Raw genomic sequence first — 19455 nt, forward strand, 5'->3', positions numbered from 1 at the left:
ACTTATTGGAAAAACTTGCAAAGTCTCTTCCCCAAAACAAAAACACACAAAAAAGAGAAATAAAAGTCTGAATATTCTCCAGAAAATATAATAAATGTGTATTATTTTTCATGTTCATGAAAATCTCTTTTCCCCCACCCTAGTTTTGACAGAGAACATCCAGCCCAGTTTTCTTCCTTGTAATTTTCTTCCCAGTAGCTGGTATGGTGCTGTGCTTTGGATTTAGGATGAGAATAATGCTGATAACACGCTGATGTTTTAGCTGTTGTAGAAAAGCATTTACAAAGCCAAGGATTTATTAGCTTCTTGTGGTGTCCTGCCAGCAAGGAGGTTGGGAGTGCACGAGGAGCTGGAAGGGGACAGAACAGGGACAGCTGACACAGATGGCTGAAGGGTTGTGGTGTCATGCAAGACAATAAATGTGGGGGAGTTGGCTGGGGTTGGGGGCTGCTGCTCAGGGTCTGCCTGGGCTTGCATCAGTGAGTGGTAAGCAACTACATTGTGCATTACTTGCTTTGTATATTCTTTGTATATTGTGCATTACTTGCTTTGTATATTCTTTTATCATTATTATTTTCCTTCATTTTCTGTTCTATTAAACTGTCTTTATCTCAACCTCTGAGGTTTTTTTAAACCCTCTCCCCCCATCTCCCCTATCCCAGTGGAGTTGGGGGGGAGTGAGCAGCTGCATGGTGCTGAGCTGCCTGCCAGGTTACACCCCAACACCTCCTTAACACTACTAAAATCTTCCCTTGTACTGCTTAGCTCTCAAAGTGTTTAAACCTTTGTGTTTTTTATATCACACAGAAGATTTGTATCTTTTTTTTTTTTTTTTTTTCTTTTTTAAGCTTGGGAAGTTACAATGATTTCATCTGGTTTGAGGTTTAAACATTTCAAATCCATTGTCATTTACATTATCTTGACCCTAAACAAAAAACTGCTGACAGTTTCAAAGAGAGAAAAAAGAACCTCATTAGGTTTACAAAGCTTAACCTCCTTGCTTCAAAGAACTGTGGAACTATTTCTTGGGATTTATAATATGTACTTTACAAAGTTGTGTTAAATACCTGATCTGAGTTTACATTTGTTTTATCTTCATTTTGTGTAGACTGCAGCATATTCATTCCATGCTGACTACTTAAAAATGGTTATTAGAGCTGCAATTGAGTTTCAAGCCAATTCAAGTCAACTTTATGCTGAGTGCATACATCAATAGCATAGCACTGTCCAGAATACTTCATTCAAAGGAAAGATGAGCCCAACACCATAAAGAGGGATAAAGGAAAATAACTTATCCAAGATTGGATATTTATTTAAGACTAATTGTTATTATCTGTCTACAACAATTGTCTAAGGAGATAATTTTCTAATGAGTACAAATCTTGTTGATTATCAGTAAGAGCCATGTGTATAGCTCCCCTGGGGGTGTTGTGAAAATTATCCATCTCGGTGCCTCTAAAAAATTTTGGTGTGGTTTCTGATAGCCTAAATAGCGAGCTATGAAGTTGTTTAAAGGGATACCAGGCTTAATGGAAATATGCAGAGGACAAACTTACACTCCCAGTGTCCAGACATTACAGTACCACAAAAGGCAAGTGGCCATGTCAGCAGGTTTTTGAGTATTAGTCTACCTCTGAGAAAAATTATTGCATTGCAGGACACCAGAGACAGCTGTGAATGTTTTCCTTCTTATGAGGTAAGGACAACTGAGGAAAATGGATGAGATTTTTCTTCATTTCTGTCAAAGTCCATACACAAAGAAAACATGTCATTTCTGAACAGGGTATGAAGCAACCTGTCTAAAATAAACAAGTCTGGCTTAAAAAAATCAGGTATGGGATGGCAAGGACTGCTGCTAGCATCTATAAGAAATGATTCCATAGAATGGGTAAGGTACATTTGAAATGACAGGACAAGATAAATATAGCTGTATGTTACCAACTTTCACTGACTCACAGAATATCAAATCTGAGTGTAATGTTTTTTTCTGCTGCAGTTGGTCTAAACCAAACCCTTCTATGGCCAAATATTCAGAGGAAAAGGCTGGGAAAAGGCATAATTCTACTCATGAATAACATGCTTGTTTTCCAGCCTTGCTGATCTCAATTAAAATTCCTGATTCATGAATGAGTTAATTGTTTTAAGTTTTGCAACCAAAAAACAACAACCTGTGCCTTAAGATTGCCATGGCAAGGAACCCTCGTTTCAGGGTTAATGGAAATGGCGCACACAAATAAATCCCCCTCACACATCAAGAGGACAGCAGATGCTAAGACAGCTTTTCCAGATCTGCTTTGTGCTTTGCTGAGTAGCTGTGCCCACTCACGAACCAGTATTTTTGTTGTGGCTGGACATTGCATTCTGACAATGCTGAACATCTTGCACATTTTCAACTGCAGTGCATTTCCAAATGCCAACAGCTATGAGCTGGTGTTTCACAGCTCAAAAGCAGCCCAGAGGCACAAAGTCTACCCATGGCATAGTGAACCATCTAGGCTCATAGAAAATGGAATAAAAATCCTCTTCTACCTGCCTATACCACATCCAAATGTAAAGAGCTTACGAAGAGGAACAAGCCTGATAATTTGCTATGGTAGCAGAAGTAGTATTGATGTGTAATACCATTCTGTTCTATGGACTATGCCACAAATCTCCACAAAGATAAACTAAGAAGGGTCAGCTCATAACGACTTCCTAGGTGGATATTACAGGGCGCCAGGAATTCCAGTTTTAGGCATGGAGTTCAGGAAACAGACTGAAAAGGTGACTGAATCAAAGTTTCTAAGTGTCCACACAAGTAACTAACAAAAGCATGAAAAAATCCCCTGCAAGATACCCTGAAGGCAGTCTTATTTGTAGCAAAAGAGTGCATACCTCCCACAACAGTGGCAAAAATAAAGGTACTGAAAGAAACGTCACAAGAAGAATTTCCAGACAGCTCCAGCTTCAGACTAACCGCATGGATAACAAGTAAGCAGAAAGGAATGCTACTACTTAAGGCTCTTCTCTAAAGAGTAATCTATGAAATAGCTTAATCCCTGTGTATTCCCTGCTTGAAGAAGAATGACGTTGCACAAAAGTTCGTCTGAAATTTGTGTGGAGCCTGCAAGTTGTTTGAAATAGGAAAATAATCTGAGCATGCAGCTCACATCTGGGGAAGAAGCAACAAGGAGAACAACTTGTTCCGTGAGCACTGGAGCTAACCACATCTGGTTTCCACTGGTTTCTAGCTGATTGACTTTTTAACTGAATATTACTGCAGTGTGAGCTCATCCTAATTAAATAACCAGTAAGTGTCAGTTGGAAGAACAACATCTTTCTTTTACTCCCTTCTTGAAAATAGATAATTCACACAGGAAAGAAACTAGCTGAGGAGGGCATTCTCCAGTGTCCAAAATGCCAAGAGCCCTAAAACATGCCTTCTTCTCAGGTGGTTAAGCTTTCATAAAATGCTAACCTGCACAGATCTATGACTTAAGAATGTAAATGATAGTTTTTTCCCCTCACTCCCTCCAGTGAGTGCACTAATAGGATCTTGGCTTTCCAGGTGAGCTTTAATTGCTGCATATTAGAAATTTAAGGTGACTAAGAAATCTGTTCATAAACATGTCTTGTTCAAAAAGGGAAGAGAGGTAAAAATGCTTACGTAAACCTTATCTCCTTCAGAAATCAGGATTCAAACAACTCAGAGGTGGAAAACGTGAGGGACTAGGTAAACTTGGAAGTCACAGTGGTTTTCCAGTGGAGCCGTGAATCTTATTTCAACATTCCTTATGGTGGAAAAACAATTGTCCTAGGAAAATCCAAATATTATTTCTGTGATTACTGCGCCACCATCTACTCCCTGAGTTGTCTATGACCCATGTGAACAGGAAAAGAAGGAAACATTTCTACACAGGCAATTCTGACAGGGATGCCATTTATCATACAGATTTCTCCACATGCTCCTTGGACATGTGGCTTAATCTCAGAGCTCAGATTTCCAGAGCCCCGTGCTAATGCCTTAAGCACAGAACTGTTTTTCCCTCCAGGACATAGTCATGGATACACAAACTCTTCCACGCGAGCCGTCTCAGCAGGGAAAGGTGACAGATATGTGCAGTGGGGCCTGGTACCCGGGGGGCTGCCAGCACAGCCTGCACTGGAGGTAGTTCATTAAAAGAAATTTAGGCTTGTGGTTAGGATCCAGATATTTCTCACTGTGAACTGCAACAAGATAGGGAGACTAAGCAAAAATACTATGTAGAAGTTGGGAATATCGAATGAAAGAAAGGCAGTCACTCTTTGCATGCTTTGAACAGTGCTCTGTTACATTGATAATCACAATGAAAATATTGTGAGGAAAACTTTGCTGAATAAAACTCTTAATTTAAGGAACTGTCAACAGAACAAACTTAGGATTTTATTATGGGTGCATGTAGCAGAGTATCTATGTGCTTTCTTATTTTATAGTGTGCATGCCAACTACAGGAATATATTTTAGAAAATGACTCAGCTTTGAGATAAAGTGAGTGTGTCTTTCAAATATTGTTACCATTCTCAAGTGAAAACCTTCTTTAGTTCAGATTCCTGGCCACAAATTATTTCCACAGAACTCAGTTCCCCCTCCCCCCATCTAAAAGTGTTTGATTTTCTTGATTCTCTTAAAATCCAAGTGGTAAATCAGCATAATTATGAGAGAATAAGGTGTACTGGAAAGACTTCCACTGATCTCAGAGGGGTCCAGATCAGACCCTGCTGACTACCAGGCAAAATATACTTTGCTATGTGTACCAGAGCATACAAATCAGAAATTACTAATCGGTAGAAGGGAAAAGTTCCTGTCCTGCCTTTTACAGTCACAAAGAGATGTGTAAGCAGATGAGAAAAAAAGCATTATTTCATTGTGAATGAGAAAAAAGCAGACTTAACTGAAGGTGGCTCCACTAATTATCTGTTTCAAAAGGAGTGGGAATTATGTAGCCCTAGGAATTTTCCCAGGTATGCAAGCCCTACGAAAAATACAGTAACTAATTATCAAGCCCCATAAGCTGGAACCAGCAATCAGTTAGGAAGGGCTCTAAAGTTAAGGTTATGACTCATTTCACTGCTTTTATCTTTTTCTTTTTCTTCCCTTAATTGCATTCATTCTAACCAGTTTTAGTAAATCTCTCAAATCTCATCTTGTAGTTTAAATCACTTCTAAATGACTTATCCCAGCACAGCACATCCTGTTCCACCAGGCAGCTGAAGAGGGTGCAGCTCCACCCTTGCTCAGCATATCCTGACACAAGGCACAGGAGAGGAAAAAGCAACGCTGTATTCCTCTTCAGAGCTTCATGAGCAGCTTTGGAGAGTGCAGATGGTGCCTGGTATTAGCTTGGGGTTGCCCATTAAGTGACAGTGAGGAAACTTTGTAATAATCACAGGCAGAATCCAAATGGCACAAGAACACCAGTCCAACGCTCTCATCTTCATCCACGGATGGGATAAGCTGCTTCCCAAGCTATCAAGCAAGTGCAAAAGCTGTTGTCTTTTCCAGGACTGCTGTTGTGATTAGGAGCAGGAAATCAATTAGTATTACAAAACGATGTCACTTATATAGAGCACATGCTACAGCTCTCATAGCACTGGGAAGTGACACTTACTGCTAGCCCTGATTCTAGTGCTACTTGCTTCTCAGTTCTCCTTCAGGGAGAAATGGCTTCCTTAGTTCCTTCAGCTTCATGCAGCACTAGCCCAAATTTAAAAAATGATATTAACAATTATAAGAGGTAATGTTCAAATGCTACCTTCTGATTCTTAAATCTGTTACTTTGCAATGGTGGAGAGGGAAATTATACAGCTCACCCTATTAAGACCACCAGTGGAGACTGCAGAGCAGAAAGAAGAAAATCCTTTATCTGCTTTTTCCATTTTTGAAGTTGTATTGGCCAGCTTCCATCACATTAGTAACAGCTAGAAAGTGATGTCATTCTGCACTGCCTCCACCCTTCCATCCCAGTCTGCAGGGAGGATGCTCTCCTACTGGGAATTCACAGATCAGATTTAGAAACCTGCCATCCCCGAGAGCTGGAAAAACCACAGTTTTCTATTTTTATCTGCTTCTTTGTGTTTGGAAAAGGAGAAAAATGCAGATGCCCTCTATATTTAAAGACGTCTTCGCTATACAGTCTGCCAAAACTTCTCTAGGGACCCACTCCTCCCCGACATAAATAACTTCCACAGGTACAGAAGGAAGCTGATGTACATTTTCTGTCTGTACCACACAAGCCTTGCAACAGCTGCTGCTTTTCAGGGGAAACAAAAAGCTATTAGGTACCTCTAAGTAAAATAGACAGGGAAATCCCAGAGCCAAAGTTTAACAAGACACATTAGACACATCTGATCATGCTCTCGGAAAGCTATATAAGCAACTAAATATACACTGCACAACAGGCTGAGCATTTGATCACTTTGCATATCAGCTTTTATACTCCAGGAAAGATCTATGTGAGGCACAGTCCTGAATCCTTTATAGCTTCCTAGGACAGTATCTTCATGTTGCATCTTGTTTTACTGAGTTACAGCAAATCCTAAAATAAATTACAAGCTGATGGTGCCACTGTGTAATACGGAGTCAACACTGTAGCACTCGGTCCAAGGAAGAGCAAAGCCACTGATGAGTGGTTCTTAACTGCAACAACCAAGTTGCAGCCTCCAGAACAAGTGCTGCCCTCTCGTTCTGTGCTATCACCCCTGGGATGTAGTATTTCTGCCAGTGATGCTTTCTGGCCCACTATCGTACATGACGCTGTCCATTTCTAGGCTAAAAAACAAACATACAAAAAAGCTGTCCTTTTTAAGTACGGTCTTTTCACTCCTAATTCAGGACGAGTGCCACCTACTGACAGCAAGAGCTGTATCCATTTGCTTAATTAAACTCAACAATTCTAACCTAAGTTGCTGTGGTTTCAGGCAACTTTGCTTCAAGGCCAAATGGTGAAACTAGGCCTCAAAGAAACAGGATTTTCATAGATCTGGAATGGTACATGCCAAATTCTCATTAAAACCTGACTACTCATGATGATGATGAATGATGAAGAACTCCCCAGCACCACCAGTCACTACCATTCCTTCCTGCATAAATAAATAAATCAGACAAAAATATCCACCCTCTCTAGATAATAGAGTATTGAAACCAAAGGGTGAATTAGGAAAAAAAAAAAAAAAGAGTCCAAAATCCATAGAAACATGTCTAAATCTGAACAAAGACATCTCTACATAAAGGAAACCAAAGTATTACAGAACGAATACAAATACCACTGGATTGTGAGATGTCAGCTGCAGGGCCTCATCAAAACTCTTCTCGAAAAGATTTGCTATAAATTACACCTCCACTCTATATACGAGCTTCATAAATGAAGTATAGGATTTTAAGAGACATTTTCTCTTTCTTTTGTCAGGCCTGGAGTCATTAAACAGAGATTAGCTGGATAAATAGAGGAAGTGATTTTTAAACTGTTTGCAAACTTAATGTGAAGAGCCCAGCCTTGCAAATTATCACGTCTAATCAGAGATGCACGCTTCACTGCTCCAGTAATTGTACTAGTATTAGTCAAATTCTTGTTGTCTTCTCATTAGCCATGAAAAGGAGACTCAAGATGTACTTCATTAGAGTATCCTGAATATAAATTGTTAGTGTAAGGAGGAAGAGATGTATTGCATAGTGTACTGCATATAGAAAGAAAAATATTAAGAACATAAAACATATCGAACCATTCTAGTGTTACACTGAGTATATGAATTTAACAGCCAAACCCCTCTTCCCTCTTTTCATTTTTACTGTCTTGATCCCCCCTTTTATTTGCAGTGAGACTGCAGTACTTGAAAATGTAATTTACAACCAATGCCATAAAACATAAAGGAAGAAATGTGGTGTATTATGCAGCCTTGCCTATTTCCATACCAGCAGAATTCAGTTTAATCAACAATGGTGTATTTAGTAGACATTTGGCATATTCTTGACTACTGGATGACAGGTAAAGGCAATCTAACCTGTCTTAAGTGTAGATCAAATCGAAAGGTTTATTCCTTTGATCAGCTTTTAACTACATGCTCATGCCCTTCTTTATTCAGAGATGCCCTTAAGTACATGCCTGTAAATCAAGAGAATTTAAACACATGCCTAACATGTGAAGCTTGTACTTAAGGGAATTTGGGTTTGAAAAATCCATCTTGAATAGGATTTCCAAACAGGTCTATTAGAAGGATAAAAGTAAAAACACTTCCAAGAACTTTAGTAGAAGCAGCAAATCAAGTCGTCCGTGTCCCGGGCCGCCCCCCCCCCCCCCCCTTTTTTTTTTTTTTTTTGTTGTTTTCAATCCAAGTCTGAAACATCTGTATTACTCAACAACAGTTAGGGGAAACTGTGAATGAATTAGGCAGGTCAAAGTGCTACCAATAAATGCTTTCTACCTGCTTTGTCACAGAATAAAAAGAAACAAAAGCACATAATGTGCAGAAACGTACCCTTTCACCCCTTGAACTACAGCACCTGGGTCTCCAAATCCTTGTGAAATCGGATGTCTGTAAAATCTCAGCTAACTTTGGCCTAGCATTTGAGTCATGGCAGTAATTCTGAAGGGGAGTTAAACCTATAATGTGTCGACCAGTAACTCTGCTTACCGCAAGAGAATGAACTGGATTTCTAGGCCTGAGTTTTGATGCCCATTTTGTTGGGTTCTTTCAGAACACAGCTCTACTCCCAGCCCACTTAAGCTTCATCTCTCAAACCCCCACAATCTTCAGTTTCTTATTATTTACCATCATTTACACAGCCTGCAGGAGCTCATCACAGATAGGATCTCAACTTGCTTGGTCCAGATACTTTGGACATAAATATAAGAGTTTTGAAGTATTTCCTGGTGCCTCTTTGAACAATATTAAAACACTTCAGCCACCTTTCATACAGAATTAATTAACATAAAAACCAGCCTCCACAATGCAGCAGAGCCCTAAAGTGGTTTCTGGAATTTAATTAGGCTAACCTTCTTTTCTCTACATTGGTACCAGTCTATAATAAGTGCAAATCATTATTAATTCCTTTGGTGTTCACTATAATAACATTAATCATGATGAACTCTTTTGGTAGTAAAGTGTATGTAATATGTAATTCCATAATAATTTAGCATTAACTTGAAATTAATTTATAAAATATACTATTTGTCACCACACACTGAACATTTATAAAATACCTCATTGTCATTAGTATTAGGATAACTCACAGGAAAAAAAATACGTTTGTTATAGACTTAAGATGTTCATAAATACTTATTGGAAATTGAGTGAGATATTAAATGATCATTTAGCAACTTTTCCTTTAAAAACTATAGCAGGGTCATCTTAGGAATACAACACCTTTTTGTTACTAATAGTTGTGTAACACATCAAGGATTCTAGTTTAAGGCTGGTTAAAGTTTGGAATTTAAAAGGATTCAGGGAAGCACAATAAATAACTTAGAAAAATAGATAAGAGAAATACGTACAGAAAAAACTTGAACTGTAATCCAAATATGTTGAAACAAGTGACATTTAAGAGTACTGCTCTGTACCCATGAACTGACCAGATAATATATGGTACTGGGAAATGACTGGGTTTGAACATGCTAGCTTTTGGTAAATAATTCTTACTTTATAGAGTGACCATGAGGTGCTGAGATTTCATTTGTTTCATCAGGAAACATCAGTGACATGGTGTTACAGGCCAGATCACACTTCATTGAAGATAGTTGCTCTGACCAATCTCTTTCACCAAAGATATTACAAGTTAAATCACTGTCCCAAAACAAGGGCAAACAGGAAGGTGCCCAGTGATTAAAACTGTCTGGATAAAACAGTTGCTCATACATAGTTTTGGGAAAAGGTGTGGATTGGAGACATTTCAGCGCAGCAAATACAGAAATGAAAGCAAGGTCAAGTCCAGTCAGCGTGACTGTCAGTATTGGGCAATATAGATCTTTTTGGTCCAGCTCCAGATGAAAAAAAAATGATTTGAAGAAAGAAAATTGTTTCCCAGTTTCTTTACTTTCCTGCAGAATTTTTTTAAAAATGCAAAACTTCTGAGTATTGTTTGTAAATAAACCATCTTGCATCAGAAAACTTCACTTCTGTATTGGACTAGCTTAAACACCCTGAATTCTAGGCAGTGCCTTCAGCCAGAGGGAATTTCTCTGATTGCACAAAAAGTACAGCATGATGATCTCAAAAAAGATGGGCTTTGGAGCTTTTTGTATATTAAAAAAAAAAAAAAAAAAAGAGAGAAATATATAAAATAAGTGCTTGTCAAGTGAGATAAGTTGATACTACAAATGGCAAAGTGATTAAGTTTAAGATACTATCCAACACTGAATATATACCAACATCTTCAGTGGGTGATAGTAATGGAAAGACAGCCTTTACACAGATGATTTGTTTTCATCACCGGACACTGCAAAATCTCTGTATTAAAAATTCACAAAGGATGCATCTGGAATCCTTTTATCTGTCTGTCTTCAGTGTTTCTAAGGTGCCAATCACTTTAACGTCTAAATGTATCAACAAAGTAGCTAGCTTTTTCTAAGTATTTATTCCAAAAGAATTCAAGATCAAAACATCCTCCTGTCCAGACACAGCAAGCCAACTCCGTGCCTTCTCACAAGAGCTCTGAGGTGCTCCTCCCTGGGACAGAGCCTGGATGTGGCACTCACTCCACTTTTGGGGCCCAGAAGCTGATATGAACACTGACTTACACAGACTATAGCTCTGGATACAACCTGAAATTACTTCAAATTTTGGACTATGCTACAGCTGACAAACTCGGCGTGATAATGCACATGAATACAGAGCATGTAGAGCTCAGAGTGGGAATGACTTTAAGCAAGTATTCATACAATTTGTTGAATCAGGCCCCTCACTGTTGGGCAGATCTTCAGTGTTCTTTATATCAGCATTACCTCAGCAGAGTTGCCTCTCCTTTAAATTGGTATGAGGAAAAAGGAAGAATTATGCCCCATAAATTTTAGCTGTACTGACAGGTCTTTCCCACCTTAAATGAAAAATACCGGGTATGTCTTTTACTCTATGAAATTACTTTTCCATTATACTAGGTATTCATATTAAAAAAAAAAAAAAAAAAAAAAAAAAAAGGTTATTCAAACAATTTCTTCTAGCCTAATACTTAAAACTGTATTTTGCTCTTAAAAATTTATTAACTTAATTTACACAAAAGGAGACTCTCTGCTTTGGAAAAAGTCAAGGATTCTTTGTCTCATCTATTGCCTGTACTGATTTAGTGATAAAATAGACAAGAAGGATCAGATCTTCTCCCGGTATAAATTGCCAGCTGCAGACCTTGAATCATAAATATCTTCCTTTTCTATATTATTGCTAATGTTAAATACCGGAGATTTTCTAAGAAGTTACTTCTCAAAGAAGCATCAGTCACGATCTTGTGGTTCAGCCTGCAGTAAGCTTTGTATTTAAAATGTAGATTTAGCCATTTAGTTACTTACAATGAATACCTCCCCAAAGCACACAATACTTATTTTTAGAATGCAGGAAGGTTTTTTTTGTTTGTTTGTTTTGTTATGAATAATGTATACTCATACGCAAATGACTTACATTTAAGAAGTCTCCTCAAGCCTGTTGTTTAAAGTTGGAACTTGATTGAATTCCACTTACATTCAGCATCAGGGATAATTCAGTGATAATTTACTGTGTGCTGGAAAATAAAAAGGAAAAATTTAGACCTTGGAAAAATTATATTCTTCTCCTTGTATGTTTGATATTTAAATAATTGTTTTCCTAGTCATACTGGAGAGCTGTTCTCATTCTGCATTTTTCTGTACGTTTCTCTCATCAGTACTGGGATTTCACCATTAAAATTAGGGACAAATTTCAACTAGTCATTATGAGTCAACTCATTATGAGAGCTATCAGGACTCTTTTGTGAACTGCCACAGCTCAACACTGACCTAATTCCAGCACTGCTTCTTACACTTTTCCTCTTGGTTGTTCTGCTCTTTTCCTTAATTTTATTCTCTCATTTTCCACATGCTCCTTTCTGTATCATTTTCCCCTTGCAATTCGCATCACTTCTGTATCCTCCCTCTATCCTTCTCTTTCCTCTTGAATGAAGAATCTAACCTTCAAATCTCTTTTTCCCTTCCCTCTTATTTTTTTCTCTTAGTATTTTCCTCTGATCAAGACCCTTCTTCTATCCATCAGCATTTTGAAAAAAGAAAACCCAGCAAATTTCCATTCTGAGACTTCCTTTAAAGAGACCATTTTTTATTGCAATTCAAAATAGGCTCCCACTGATAGTCAACTTCAGTCAACTCAAGGTCATAAAAGGTAGCTTATATATTTTACTGGTCTAGTGATTTCAAGTGTTTATTCTCAACAGATGTAAGCCTGAATTAAAATTTCCAGCACATGCCAGAAATCACAGGTATTGCTCCAAACAAATTATAAAACCACTTCATGACGCTGTCATTCCAGGAAAATGGTATTTTGAGGTATTTTGTCAGAGCTCCAGACAAGAAACAATTGAAGCCCTGGTCATAATACTTTATGAACTCTCAAAAAGTACTCTTCGCTCCCAAATGTTCTTTCATTTTTATGAATTATTCATATGTAGGTGCCTTTGGGGTGGAGTTGTTGGACAACAGTATTCCAAATAAAAATTTTAGTCAAGGATATGGGGTTAATTCTTATGGAAATGATGTAGGAACTTCGATGTTTCTGAAAAAAGCAGAATGCTTGTGATTTCAAGGCTTAGTAGAAAAATAGCACTTTGCTTGCTTAAAAGCTTTACAATTACATAATGTGGAAATAAGTGAAAATGGAAGTACTTGAGTTTTGCCGCCCCCCCCCTTTTATAATGACAGATTCCATGGAAGGTCTTCTCTACAATTGGCTGTGATTTGAAATACCCTTTTGCATGTAGAATTGAATACAGAAAAAGAAGGTGAAGTCAATTAATTACATGCAGAAATCAGGCCAGGTAACACTCATACCACTCTCTTTACATAATACAGGACTCTGTGAAAAACAGGAAGCTTCCCAAAATTATTATATCAAAGTCTTGCCTGGCGTAAAGAAGCACAGCCCCTTTGTTATCTTGGGCACTTAAAGTGGTAGGAATTTATATATACAGCTAAACTTTTATTTCATCACTGATTAAGAACACAAATCTCCAGGGAATGATTACTTATTGCTCTTGATTCCCCAAAAACCTTGACACAGGAGGACTGCACCCATACCTGAGTTACTGGGTGAGTTCACCTGGGAAACTGCAGGTTTCCTATCGGCAAGGCAAAGCTGCTGTCAGTAACTCTGCACATCGTGGTTTCTTAAACACAGTTTGCTCCTTGCTCTTAACCAGCCCATGCTTTTTGTTTACAGAAACAGTCTATTTTCTACTCAGGCTTTTGTTCTTTGTATGTTGCATGTGCTAACTCATTAGAAGTATTTGTATGCAGTTCTCAATTATTTTTAGATTCCAGCTACACCAAAAGGAATCTCACCAGGCTGTTAGCTAAAAGTCACCGAAAAAAGGCAAATGGGTTACTATCAGTGTCAGGGAGAGAGGGGAAGACAGATTAATGGGGGTTTGCCCCAATCTCAACTCATCTTTTAATAATAAACTAATTCAGATAGCAAATGCACTCAGATTAGCAGGGAGGCTGGAGTACCAATGCATAACAAAGATAAACATGAGTCAGCTTGATGCTGTCAATTCACTTTTTTTTTTTTTTTTTTTTTTTTAAGAGCCAGGTAACCAGGGGTTCAGAGCCACTCGCGGTTCACTCATCCTGGACACCAGCATGAAATCTTCTAGATGTTGCACAGGCCTCTTTATGGTGGCTATTACAGGTTGGAATTATCAACTAGAAGGGAAGCTACACCTATATCCTAGTGAAGCAGCAGCGTTACCTACATCTCTTGCCAAGTTTATGAGATGTCTACTGTGCCTGTAAAATTCCTCAAGAAGAATATTAGCCTATGTTGCAATAAAAATCTTATTATAAGTAAGGCTACGACTGATTCACCGAACCTAGTACTACCTGCCTGGAGAGAAGGCTGACTACGCTTTTTGTGGTCAGAGTTGTCTACTGCACAGAAAGATGTTAAATCGTGGCCTTATCTGCCTTTCTCATGCTGTTTTAAGGATGAGGTTAACAATTTACTGCATTTTTCAAAATCACATTTTAAGCAAATGTTGCCACTCCCTGGGAAACTTCAAGGAAGTTGTATTGGTATCAGGATATTTTATTCTGTATTTGGGGCTCATACAAGATTAGAAGATCCCAGCATAATACTGAAAACCAAGCCAGAAAAGTCTGGAGAGAATTGTAAGTTTCATGATTAAAAAAATAAAGCTCTCTCTTTCCCAACCCAAAAAGTACCAGGCCTCACTAAGAAAACCAAGCAACGATTTGAAAGATACCCCACGCTATAAGAACAACAACAACAAAACAAACAAAGAAATAAAAGCAGAGAACCCACCAAGGTTTAAGAAGATTTAAGAAGAGTTTAGCTATCATTCCACCCCCATTATCTCAGGAGCTCCTGCCTACCTGAGTCCTGAGAAAAAGCATGGACAAAGGGCTTTGCTTTCACTGTTTTTATTACCTCTTACACCTGTGCAGAGCAGGTGTCAAGTATTCCCATTTTAGCATTCCCATTACACAAGGAGCCTGTCTGAGGAAAGGTTTGTTAGCTTCATAAGACAGCCCTTGGTTTCTTACTGTCAAGACTGCTTTTTCCATCATCTTTCTGTATATTTATGTATGTCAGGTATCCCCCATAAAGTTAGTAGGTAGTGGTCCAAACTGAACTTTGGTTTTAAACTTCTGACACAAATGACTTGGAAGAAATTAAAAAAAATAAAAAACCATAACTTTACAGAGATGTCAAAATTATTGATAAACTCCTAATTTTTTAAAATGAGCGTCAGACAAGCAGTGTGAAAACAGTTAGCACCAACCCTTATTTGCCCCCAAAAGCACAATCCTTGTTTTGCAGTGAGTATTATGCTTTTGCAGGATAAAAACATTACGTTCAGGTTTCTAATGCAAAAGTTCTGCTAGATGCTAAAGAAAAGACCAGGGAGATCGAAGCCGGTGAAGTTCATTTCAGTTGCTCTTAGTTTCTTTTAAGTTCCTCCTTCCTAATGTCTTCCCACTACTTCTGGTGCCTTTTTCTCCCTGCTATCTCCCTGCCCTACCTGTCTCAGTGGTAGCTGTCATACAGCCCCATGTGCCATGCTGCTCTTCCCTTCCAAAGTTGCACTGTATAAATAAGCTCCAGTGTATAATAAACAGACTAATACAGGGGGTGAAAAAATTCACATTAAAATCACTAAACCCTCATCTTAACTCCTTTGTATTAGGTATTTTTGAACAGGCAAGGGAGGATTAGGGAAAAGGTATTTTTGTCTTGATTTTTTTTTCTTTTTTTCAAGTCTGGTGCTTTAGACAAATTATTTCCCACAGTGCATGTGAGATTAAAAAAAAAAAAAAAAAAAAAAAGGCACCCTACAGTAAAATTATAGGCAGTGCCTTTCTTTTTTATCAGATAAATTATTGCCAGCTGACTGATGAATCCACTCTTGAGAGGGCAACATGACATGGTTTACAACCTTAAGGATTACAGTAGTCCAGATGCTATCATCTTAATTGGAAAAACACAGTGTTGCCAACTGCCCATGTTAGAAAATGGAAGGTTGCATTATTATTATTATTATTCCTTTGCCTCCACCCCTCTCTTTTCCTCCATATATCCAAGAAGTGTTAGATTCTTTGTGCGGTTTTCCTTAGAAATTGTATTATCACCACAGAAAGACAGCCTTTTTGAGACAACTGAAGTCCCACTGCATGGGAGCTCTGCGTTTTCATTCCTAGTACTCTCATTTTCCTATCAAAAAGTGGAAGATAACAGAAAAGCCTTTTCAAACATTCAGGTTCACCCTTAGAAAGAGCCTGAGCTTAAGCTGCAGTGTCAATAAAAGAGTAATTACATCATACGTGCTAGGTCACAAACAGTAATTACAGGGAGGAGAGGGAAGAGGGATAACCAGGTAGCGGAGGTAACCATCCACGACTCAGGAACCTCCGGCCTGACTCCTCTCCTTCTCCTCTTAGCTGTGTGCCCAGAACACCAGTACAACAGGCTGGAGCACTTCAAAACTTTCTATGCAATTATCTCATACTACTGTGAGAGAAATATAATTTTCTATGTAAGGCACACTGACATTCAGAAGCATCTGACAAAGCACTGAATTAAATCTGCAAGTCTCAAGCTAATGCACTGGCCATTGTTTCTTTTTTTCTGTCCTTGGGTGAACCACTTAAATCACGCTGTGTCTGCATTTCCCATCTGGAAAAGCCCTTAGATTGCAGACCGTGTCTCACCAGGTTTGATACTTTTGTGGGGAAGGTACAGTCACAATGCTTAACTCCATAATGTACAATAATTCCAGCTGCTTTTATGCCTGTGAAGCAGCTGCTGAAAGTCCTCCTTGGCTCTGTCATTCCTCAGAGCATCCAGAATGGTTTTCTGTTGTGCCATGGTCATTTTGGGATAGAAGATGAAGGCAGAAGAGGGGGTTGCTCCAGTCTTTTGATGCAGGCAGTGATTTAAGGGAGTCTGTTTACATGTGGTTCAAATGCAGTTTTCTCTTTCAAGATCACCAAAGAGAACAACACAGTGCCACTGCTGAGCCATACCTATAATCCTGCCTCAGAGGGCAGGCTGCTAAAAGAAGCTTTGAGGATGGGGGTTTCAGGAGCATTCAAGGGGGTTTAGGAGGACAAACCTCTTTGATGTCTTGTTGGGATTTCTGCTCCCAGATTCCCTAGGCACACTGAAAAACATTTCATTTATATTTTTAACTCCTTTTAGAGTATGTGGAAGAAATGTTGCTTCTCGCCCATCTTACGTGAGATCAGAATTATCTCCTGGTATTTCCTAAGAGCAGATCCCTCACGCACAACAGTCCAAGTCCAGCCAATTGAATTGTACAGGTTTCTTTGTAGTGAAGACAGAAATGGTAGGAGAAAACAGTGGGATGTTCTGGGGCTGGTGGGGCCGTTATGAACTGATGGAATTTTTATGGCTTCTGAAAGGAGCCAAGCTGTCGGTGCTGGAGGCACTCTGGAGCCGTGCTGTAGGGCAAAATGGAGATTAAAATATACAATAAAATAAAAAATAGGTACTGCAATTACAATGAGATATGAGCTGTTAGAGTGGTAGAAAAACACTTAGTGTAAACAAAATAAAATTACATAAATGACATAACATAGTAACAAATTAACAAGTCCAAGATGTAACAGCCTATGGATTTATCCCAGAAGTCATAACGCTGGATTACTCAAATCTACTGCAACCTTCATGCCTGATTTTGTATTCTTGTTGTTACGGTTTGTATGTAATATAACTGTGGATATGAAACAAGTTAATGTTTCTAACCTTTCAGGTTCTCATGTCCTCAATCCAAAATGAGATACAGACTAGAGCTGAAAAAGGTAGAGAAAGATGTTTTAAGAGGTGGAATGATTTTCATACAAGTAATGACTACAGCTCTTCAACCTGGATAAGAGACAGCTGAGTGGGCATATGACAGAGATATTTAAAACATGAGTGGAATGGAGACAGTAAACAGACTCGATATTCACTGTTCTGTTTTGGTTTGGTTTGTTTTTTTCATTACAAGGACTACGGGGCATCAGATGAAACCAGCAGATAGAAGGTTTAGAAGTAAGAAGTAGTACTTAGTCACTCAGCAGAGTTAAGTTGTGGAAGCCCTAATGAGGACAATGTAGGTGTTAAAATTTACATTTGTTTAATAAATGATAAACTCATAGAAGAAAAATCCATCAAGAGCTATTGAAGAGGAAAGCAAAACATTTCATCTCAGAAGGTTTCTGATCTACAAATTGCTGAAGGCTGGGAGAGAGTTTGGAGAACACTTGCTCGCTCCGTTCTCATTATCTTCTGTTCATGCTAATGGTGCTGTTGGCAGCAAGTGAAAATCCCATTTAGTCTCTTCTAGTCCCTTCCTGGCTCAACATGGCTCTTCTCAGGTTCTGATGTTTCAACACGTGAAGTCATTTGACCACTCTAGAGTGGTGGTTGGTGGGTCATATTTCACCCTGACTTGAGAGGTAGCCTTTGGCACAAGCATGGAGTCATGCCTTCAGGTGCTGTTTGGTGCTGCAGCGCATCCTTCCAGTGGTCACCATCACAGTTGCCTGGTGGCAGGCAGCTGAGCTGCATCCAGCACATGAAGCCTTGAAGGGAGACATGCTGCTAACTGTGTGTGCAAACACCCTGACGTGTTGCACCAGAAGTCAAGTCAAACATGACACTGAAAAAAAGCTCTGAGATTGGATGGAACTGTTGTCCACATGCAGAAGTGAGGATCAGTCAAAGGATGAGCAATGAAGCTGCAGACCCAACTGTCTGTACAGAAAACATTTTACTAAAATAAATAAAAGCAGATAATCATGATAGATGATTGTGCTCTGTTCCTTTTCTTATTGATTGACTTGGAAGTGAATAAACAAACATATATTCCTTAACATTTCCATATGCAGAATTGTAGGTAATGTTATTTAAGCTTTTCTGATCTTTTTTTTTATTATTATTTTTATTCTCACTGACCCCCCCCATGAGGTCAAAAACGTATTGTGCATGTTCTAATTAACATAGTACTTAATCACGGAAAATATGTTTTAAAAAATCAGCCCTTTTGGCACTACAAGACTGGACAGAAAGGTCATTGGGTGACAATGCTGAAAACAAGTAATCAGGGTCAAATGGAGTCCAGGGGACATCATGCTCTCTGGGAGAAAGAAGAACTCATGATAACATAATCAGAGCAGTGCTACTGTTTGGCTAGGAGGTACATTCAAATCAATCGTCTATTCTCCAGCCAAACAATTTCCCCATTTTTGCTGCACTATGTTGCCAAGTAAATCATACTGCAGCATGTTGGTTCTCTTCACAAGATGTCTGACATCTGTGTCTGCGTTAAAGATGCCAGCTTGATTTTCTGTATGAAAAACCACAATAAATCCAACACTTCACACCTTTGCTTGCTGAATGATGCTGTGCTGTATAACTGCTGGGATTTCCTTCTCTTTTGTATAAAATACCCTACATGAAACTTGGAAGATTTAAAATAAACTTCGAAATTTTATATCCTTCAGTTAGGTAGATGATTATGAAGACCAACCATAGGCCAAATACTTCTTTTGTCATTAGCTGCAATGGGAAATATTCCAATCAGAACATACAGGGAAAAAAAAAAAAAAAAAAGTTTTATAAGTTTAGCAGGCTTGGGATCTTATGAAGTGCTTAATAAAGAAAAAAAAATCTATGGGGAATTTTAAGTCAAGGAAAATAAACGTGACATTTCTTAATTAGTCTTTCTCCTTTTCCCCATTGTGC

At 38.6% G+C, this 19455-nt stretch overlaps 1 long non-coding RNA gene across 2 annotated transcripts in view; it reads right to left on the minus strand.

Moving 5' to 3' along the window:
• Window positions 1-11616: 11616 nt before the first annotated feature.
• Window positions 11617-19455, minus strand: part of LOC118169262 — a 409250-nt gene continuing 401411 nt past the window's right edge. For both annotated transcript variants that reach the window (XR_004751988.1, XR_004751987.1), the window contains exon 5: window positions 11617-11719. This is a non-coding gene — a long non-coding RNA (uncharacterized LOC118169262). The remainder of the gene's footprint in view (window positions 11720-19455) is intronic.

Source organism: Oxyura jamaicensis, chromosome 6 (assembly GCF_011077185.1).
Source record: "Oxyura jamaicensis isolate SHBP4307 breed ruddy duck chromosome 6, BPBGC_Ojam_1.0, whole genome shotgun sequence".
Classification (NCBI taxonomy): Eukaryota; Metazoa; Chordata; class Aves; order Anseriformes; family Anatidae; genus Oxyura; species Oxyura jamaicensis.